The sequence below is a fragment of the Centruroides sculpturatus genome, unplaced genomic scaffold (genome assembly GCF_000671375.1).
Source record: "Centruroides sculpturatus isolate CEXI.00-Female unplaced genomic scaffold, Cexi_2.0 scaffold193, whole genome shotgun sequence".
Classification (NCBI taxonomy): domain Eukaryota; kingdom Metazoa; phylum Arthropoda; class Arachnida; order Scorpiones; family Buthidae; genus Centruroides; species Centruroides sculpturatus.
Genome location: NW_019384402.1, coordinates 798309 through 807488, shown reverse-complemented (window position 1 = coordinate 807488; position 9180 = coordinate 798309). Strand labels below are relative to the sequence as shown.

Here is a 9180-nt window from a genome sequence, read left to right as displayed (position 1 = left end):
AATAGAGCAGTCCATGTGCTCTATCTGTGAAAATGGCTCTGTCAATTGTGTAAGGTATCTTCCAGACATTTGAGAGTGGATGCTACACAAGGCCGGAGACAATATGGAGGGCTTATAGAAACTTTGGTAGATAACCTGCTTTATATTTTTTCATTCATTAGTAATCAATAATTCTGAAAGACCCTTGTATTTAATAGAAATTTTGGATTTGCATTGTTTAAATAGTTCCTGTATCCAAAATTATACTTCTAGTTATTAAATTTCTAAATGTTTTATTTGTATCAGGTAATTAATGAGTTACCAAATCAGGATGTTATCAATAGGATTAATAAGTGTTTGAATACAGAGAAAAGTAAATTAATAGACTTAGTAATAAGCATTCATGATTTTCATTGTTTTGTAATTTAATTATTCAAACAACGAAAGAAGTAGCTGTAAGATCAGTTACTGCAAAGTGTGTTCACGATTGTGTCAGAATTATTTAATTTTTTTGCAAATTACAAAATTAGAGAGAAATGTTTAGTTACGAATTTGTGCTCTGAAAATAAGACAGATTAACACAATAATCTTAGTTATTTATGTAAACTTTCCATATTTATTGACATAAATTATAATTGAAAATTTCACAAATTAAAAGCATATTTAAAATTTTTATGAAGTTGGTAAATAATTTTAAAGAGGAAGTAATTACAATCAATAATAGTATTTTGAGCTGTAAATTGTGTGATGTTACCATTTTGAATGAAAAGCATCTCTCTTCAGAGGTTAAGAGCACATTAAATATGCAAAAAATATTTCTAACAAAGAAAGAAAGAAGAAAAAAAGAAGGGAGTTTTATTTTGGCATGCAAGATGAATAAATTTCCATGTGAACTGGCTGTGGCTTTAGTATGGTTAGAGATTGCTCTTAACAAGGTAAATCATCCAGTATTCAAAAACTTTTCTAGAAAGTGTGCCAAGCACACAATCCCTGACCAAAACATGCTAAAGAAAACCTATATACAACCTGCATATTAAACAACTTTCAAAAAATAGAGGAAATGAAAGGAAACAAACTAATTATTTTAATTTGGATGAAACAAAGGATGTGCAAAAAATGTGTGCACTGAACATTCTTGTCAGTATGTTAACAAGGAAGCCAGTGCAATCTATGCTGTTAAGAGTTTACAAATTAGCAAAGATAAATTCCACAATTCTTATGGTCTTCAATGCATATGCCAAACTGTGAAATTCTGCCATTCTGTATAAAAAAGTTTGGTTACTTTTAACAGACCAGACATTATACATGCTAAGTGCATGCTCAAATATAAACTTGATGTATCTGAATCCAAGACATGTTAAGACAATGGGCAAGACAGGTGACAAGATATGTAAAGCAATTAGGACAGAATTTCCTTGAGCCAATGATTTCATTTTAGAAATGAAAAAGGCTTTTATTAAATGCCTTGCAAATGTACAACTATATAAATAGATCAGTGGATTGCCACTCCAAAACACTGTAACAACCATGTGGGGCATGCAGATTCAAGTGGTTTGTTTTTATGCCAAAAATTTCTCATCCATGAGAGCATTCCTTTATAAACTGGATGAAAAGACTTCAGTGACTGCAATGAAACTCAAGTCTATTGAAACAAGTCATGTTAAAGAAACTACACTATTCATTCATACAACTTCCTATGCAATTCAGTTTCTAAGCTTGAGGAAAGAGTTCTGTCTGCTGAGAAGCAGTGGGAGATTTTTAAACACACCAAAAACCATTTGGATGGNTATATATATGTATATTTCAAATTATTTTGGAAACAAATAAAAATTAATGCAGGGTGCCTGGTCACATTTGATAGTAAACGTATGTACTAACATGACTAGAATGATTGTATATAAATAGTGGAATAAATATTCAGCTGGAATGTGTAATTTATGATTAAAACATCCAAATATCTTTTTAACAGCTACTAAAATTTGTAAATTCCCGCAATTAACTTCAATTTTTTTGTTTTGTTTTTTGTTATTAAATTTGAAAAATTTAAATTATAACGAAAAATAATTGTTTGTTTTTTGTTACTGATTGTATGCACCTGAACTTATTACTGGTTCAGTCATGTACGAGGGCTGCTGTGAGGTATTCAACACCGTACTTTCTGTTGCATTATCGGCAGGTGCGACGGGAATGGCAGAATTCGTACCCTCGGACGATGCGGGCTGAGTCGTCACCACTTCAAACTCTTCATCACTGTATTCCTCCTGGAAATATATTCGCAAATGGTTTCAATTAAGCATATAAATTACTATAATAATAATAATTTTATAGATATGAAAACCATATATATAGTAGGATGTGCAAAAAATTCACAGATCACCTAGAATAGCAGCAGAATTCTGTCATATTTATAAAAAGAAAATAATTGTAGTTACATTTCTTAAATGAATTTATATTCATTTATAGTCAAATCAAATCATTGTGACCTTGACACAATGCTAAGTTGAAATTTTGAATATAGAAATGTTTTTACCAATATTCCTCTGAGAATCACCAACTTATTTTTTGTGATGAAAGACAACAATGCAACACATGGGTGATTTGACAAGAGTGGTCTCCTGAGGAGCATCTATGGGAAACTGGCATGTGAACAAGTGTTAGACACATGAAGAAAGCCAGAAAACCCCACTTAGCCAGCCAGGTGAGGCATGAACCAACAACCAACTACTGGTGTTATCTACTAGGTTGAATGTGTTTCCTGTGTTCAACCTAGGTAGACATGATCACTAACTGGATTTTAATTATTTGGAACAATACAAAGGGAAGTAATGTTACTTCATAATTTTCTGTATAAAACATTCAAGTTTTGAATTTTAAATGTTGTTATTCACACTAAAGTCTAGTCTAAAGCCAAAAAGCATGTACTTTTAAACAGAGATGGCAAGTTCAAAGCAACAATTAACACTGTTCAAAATGTCTGAATTTACTTTGACACCATTAAAAATAGAGCACAAATTCAGCAAAAGTATGTCCAATAAATTTATATTTTTGGGAAAGAGAAAGTAAGTTGTAAAATAAAATTGAGGCCTCTGTGGCTGTATGCCATATTTATTGTAAATATTGATTTAAGTTAGTTTTAGTTTTCTTTCTTCTTTGTTTCCTTCTTCTAGAACTTTCCTCTTTAACCCTTTTCCCTTGGGATGGGATTACGAATTCTGAGAACCATGAAGAACAAAGAGATGAATGAGGCCCTCAGGCTGGTGAAAGAGGAGAAAGGACAGTCTTTGCCCAGACCTCGAAGTGGACAGACATGGTGTTCCAGGTCATGTTTGGCAACGACTGGAAACTTCCAAAGAGACTTTGATTAAAGGATCAGGTTTTATCGTGGTTACGATAAAATAGTGTGGCAATTAAGTGCAAGAACAACTTCAACGAACTCGACGAGAGACCTTCCAAAAGAGTTCAATGTGGTATCTCACCCAGAGATTGTAGAGTTCAGCAAGAAAAAACTCTGGGTATTCCAATCTTTTCTATGCTCTATTTCCTATCTTCTCCATTCCCTATTATTTTTTCTATCCCTAGTTCTAAGTTAGTTATAGTTTTTGATTTACCTTTATATTGTCACAAACGGTATATGTTGTTTGTGCTGTATTACTGTATTTTATATTTTAATACCATGGAGTTGGAATCTAATATAAAAACCTGTACATTTTTTGCGAAATAAATGACTTTGTTGACCATACCATTGCATAGTTATTGAAATGTGTTTCCTTTGTCGGTCTACACCATTTCGCATGAATCTAACACCTCAAAGCAAATTATTTTGTCAGTACTTTGACAAAATACTTCCCTAATATGGCAAATTGTCTTCTACTAAAAAGAGGACTTATTTTGGACTTTTGTATGGCAAACTATGGGATGGAAGGATGGGACTATTTCCATATTCAAATTATTTTGTCAATAAAAAAACTTATTATGTTTAAAAAAATTGTTCAACATTTTACTATTGTTTTAGTTTATAGAGATCTTTACTCATGCTTACTGAACAAATATGACTAAAGATCTGGATCTGATATGAATCTAAATTTTTCAAATTTTATTGAGTGGCATCTAACATTCTCAAAACACACAACAGATCTAACTAAAGTTATAACTAATTTGCAATTTTAAAAGCAAAAGTTATTTGTATTGTTATGCTCAATATTTTCAGTTATAATTCTTTTCAAAATGTATTAAAAAAATAGAATTAAAACTACATTCTTTAACTCAGCATTGGTGTAGTGAATTCTAACAACTCCAGACAGGGCCACCACAAGGATATATGCCACCTTTAGGCAAATGCTACTTTGCTGTACCCAATCAAAAGTAATGTTTTATTTCAATACAATGTCATAAACATAAAGGAACCTAGATCTATGTATAGTTATGAAATCTTGAAAACAATGACATAAATACATTTTTTAACAAATTATAAATAATAATAAATGTATATCAGTATTAATCATGTATATTAAAAAACAATATTGCACACAATTTATATCATCATCATACATTAAAACAAACTTGCTTTTTTCATAGTAAATTAAGCAATTGACTCTTCCAAATCTAATTAAGAGTGATGGCATTTTCAGTTGAAATTATTGCTTGTACACTCAATTTATTTTGATTTATTATCTGCCTTAAATAATTTTTAATTAATTTTAGTTTCAAAAAGCTTTTCTCTGCACTAGCAATGCTTGCAGGAATTATCGGTAATATTTGCAAGACTATACACAAATTTGGATAAATTTCAATCTATTTTTTTATTAATAATCATTTTTAACATTTTTTTGTGGACCAGTTCTCTGAATGATAAAAGTTTTCATTTTTAATTCTTCACATAATTCAGTGACATCAATATTATATTTATTAGATGACAATTTGTTTCAAAATGTAAAAATATTTTGATTCTCCAAAATAAGCCTCTTAGATTTCTGAAACTGACTGAAATTCTCTCCCTTTCAAAGCTACCGTATTTTTCGCCGTATAAGACGCACCGGCATATAAGACGCACCCAATTTTAAAGGAGGCAAATTCAGAAAAAAAAAAGATTATGAACCAAATTCTGTAGTAAAATATTTTATATCAACTGTATAAAGTTAACAGCAGTTAAGAAAAATTTTATGTCAACCATGTAACATACTAAGAGCTATCTTTACTATCATAAACAGTCTCTTCTGCTTTGACATCTTGATGGGGTGGTATGAAATATGATATATTTCATTCAGATATACCATACTACATATATCACTGCTATTAGCTGAGCGCAGAGACGAGTGCCTTCACCCGCTCCCGTGCTGGCTTACGAGACTCTAAAAAGTGCACAAAGCCAGCGCGGGAGAGAGCGAAGGCACGTGCCTCTTCGCCCAGCCAATCGCAGCGCGAGGCAAAGACCGCACAAAGCCAGTGCGAGGCAGAGCGGAGCTTCCTGGTATCAGACGGCGCCAAGAGGTGGAAGGGAACGGAGTGGCCGAGTATTCCTGCGGTTATGTATGTATGCAGAAGTGGAGGGGCAGCGGAGGGCCATGGTGGGCTTTTGTATTTGCCGTATAAGACGCAGGCACTTTTTTCCCCCCGATTTTGGAGAGAAAAAGTGCGTCTTATACGGCGAAAAATACGGTAATTTTAATTTGGAGAGCAGGAATCCCAATGTACCACTTCTTGTTCTTCAAATGAAAATTTATTTTGAACGGAAAACAATGTACAGAGGAACTAAACAGCATTCCAAAAAATCCTTTCATGAGGGTATATGTAAATTACAATAGCACGCAAAAATTTGTATAGATTACAGAGGAGTATTTTGAAGACAAGAAGGTAACTACAGTTTGTCAAGATATTCTTTCAAAGTTGGGAAATATGGTTTAAGATTTTGCCCTTACAGAGAGTGAACATTTTACACTATGAATTTAGCAATCTATTAAGGATCGCAATTCAAATGGACCTTACCAAAATATACCTGAACGTGGTATGCTGTGTTGTGAAACCAATAAAAGACACTGCACAAATGTGACAGCAGATTATTTGTTTACTTCTGTAGGCCTTGCAGTATATTTATTTCAGGAATACAAGAACTGTTGTGTAGGAACAATCACAAAAAAATAGGAGAAATCCTTCTTAGGTTCATAAATGTCTAAGCATCAAATTATAAGCACAACTGGAGAATTCATTGAAAATTCAGGTACATCTGAAGATTGTCCTAAGAAAAGTAATGATATTCTGCTACTGTCAATACAAGAAGCAATTGTGAAATTTACTAGGAGTGGCAACTGAGTATTTGTTGTTATGGAGAACTAATTGCTTAATTATAAGAACTGAGGAACTTGATGGAAAAATGACATATCCCACATGAAATTTTTGAGAAAAAGAATTAGTTTTTCAATTTACCAGAATTTTATTATGCAACGTTTTATTAATATGAAGCAACCTATGAATCATGAAACTGAACCATGAAAGTTTCTTAGATGGATCAGTGATGCACAAATCCCCAAAGTTGTTAATAACTTCTTTTTTGTAGTTTTGCAGGCTTTGCTGGTTTTCCACTAAGTGCATTCAATGGTCAGAAGTCTGACCAGTTGATTATATGTCCAACAATTACTATTGCTATGTATGTCAACTGTAAGGTTTACATGGGTAAGAGAATGAAGATAACATTCAACTATATATCAAGAAAGAGCATATTTTTTGCACGTGTACAAGTACAATAGTTTTGGTTTTACAGTTGGATAATTTTACATATCTGCAGATCAAGAGAGAAAGGATTACCAACTCCACAAATTTCAACATGCAATTAAAATTTTTGTTTGGTTGATGAAGACAGGGACAAAGCTCACTCCTGAACATCTGTCCCTCAGTTTAGTTTAACTTTTAACAATTGAATACTTGGGGAAGAAATCTGAAATGCCTATTTGTCAAACAGCATAATTAAATTTTCATTAATTACTTAAAATTCTGGGAATAAGTTCTTGATCTTAGTAGATTAAAAACTCAAATATCTAAACCTTTACTTATACAGCATTAAAGTTTTTTAATTTCACATTTCCTCTTCTCTTACAATTGTCTTAGAAAATAAGGTTTGTAAATTTATAGAGGATTACAAATTCTATATTTTGTGGAATATTCTCATTTATAAAAATTTTAAATTGAAATAGAATCTTAAACTGAGAATCCCAAAGTCAGATGGAAATACAAGTTGAGTCTAGAATTTCATATAATAAACAAAATCATCATTTTCAGTATAATCCATGATGATCATCATGGATTATACTGATAAGACAGGGTTGATGTAGATAAATTATACTCATTGTATTCTGTTGCATACAAATACAATGATGCTTATGAAAATTTTCTCTAGAGTGCTAGACATTGCAAGCATCACCTCTGACACAACTTAGACAATAAACCTGATAGCAGTATAAAAATCATGTCTTATCGAACAGTTTGGTTTGACTTTAAGACCAATTGAAGGAGCAAAATGCAATATGCAAAGACTTGTGAGAACTGAAAAGGAGAATTTCAATATCTGTAGAAAGTAATAGGTTGAACGCTGAACTCTAAACATTCCAAATTGTTTGAACTTGTTGATGCTGGTATTGTGGCAATTGCACTTGTAAAAAATCAAATATAATATATGTGAAAAATGTCAAATTTGTAAGAGCCACAGGGTGATAAGCAAGATTTACTTATAACCATCCAAAAGATGAAATTATGAACATATATATATAAGATGATGATTTCTGTTAAGAATTTTTACATTTATTTAGAAAAATATAGATATGAACATAGCAACTTGATTCCTCAATTCAATTTAGTGGAGTTGTTGGAAGATCCCACTTCACCAAATATGAACCTTCACACTAACCTACTAATGCCAGATTAAATAGTTTGCATTGGATTGTTTGGAAAGTAATTTCATTTTTTTTTTTGGTGGAGAAAAAAACAATTTTCTTATAATATATATTTTATTGAATTATATATTAACCATTTTGGTCAAATACCTGTTGCCATCTTTCTGGTAGTAACATGATTTCATGTTCATAAAAGTTTTGATCTTTGCTTACAAAAAATTGATCCAAGTGATTTTTGACATCCTCATTTGAAGTAAATGTTTTACTGTTTAAAAAATTTTGTAAAGACCAGAACAAGTAATAATCCAAAGATGCCAGATCTGGCAAATATGGTGGATATGGTAGCACATCCCATCCAAGCTGTAACAGTTTCTGACAAGTTACCAAATTTGTGAGAGATTTGGCATTATAATGGAGATAGAAAAATGAATTTGTTTGACCACACCTTTTCTGTTGATCAATTCTGGCCTTTTCTGTTTGATGATATCACTCAATTTGTCTATTTGATGGCAATACACTTTTGAATCAATTGTAGAATTGTCTGGTAGAAACTCAAAAATAAATTTCCTTAAGATCCCATCAAAGAGAGCTCTTTTTCTTTAAGAACTTGTGGAACCCATAAATCAAGATCATAAAAGGTTCCATTTGAAAAGTTTAATCTCTTAGTGATTTCTTGTGTTGTTATTCAGCAGTTTGCTTTAATCAATACCTTTATTTTGTCTTCATCAGCTTCAACTGGCCCAGAACATGATGCATCAATATCAAAATATCAATATCAAAATTTTGCAAAAATGAAATTTTGTGAACCAGTTTTGGCACTGTCATTCTGTCAACACATCATTTCTATACATGTCACACAATTTTTTTCTGCTTGAACAGCATTTTTAGTTTTTTGGTAAGAAAAAAGCAAAATATGCTGAAAATGCTGCTTTCAATTTTCCATATTTTATCAAATACGGAAAATTGAAAACAGGACACCAAAAGAAAAGAAACAATTGCACAGAATCAAACAAAATTTTTTACAAATAAGCCTTGAAATGTCAGCTGTCAAAATATAAAATGACAATATGGTTTAAAATGAAATTGGCGGGTAAAAATTAACTAATTCCTCTGGTGGTGAAAAACAAAATTACTTTCCAAACAACCCAATGTAATACAGTAGATCCCCCTATAAGACGGTAGATACGTTCCGTTCTTTATGAATCAATTTTGTAGGAATCATAGTTTACGGACTACGGCTGTTTGAAAGGTTTTCTTTCATAAAATTAATCGATTCTAGACTAATTCGACTCAACATTTCCAAAATACGTATATTTTTTTG

General features: G+C 31.7%; 1 pseudogene; it reads right to left on the bottom strand.

Annotated features, from left to right (window-relative positions):
* Positions 1 to 1775: 1775 nt before the first annotated feature.
* LOC111618683 overlaps positions 1776 to 9180 on the bottom strand; it is a 27304-nt pseudogene continuing 19899 nt past the window's right edge.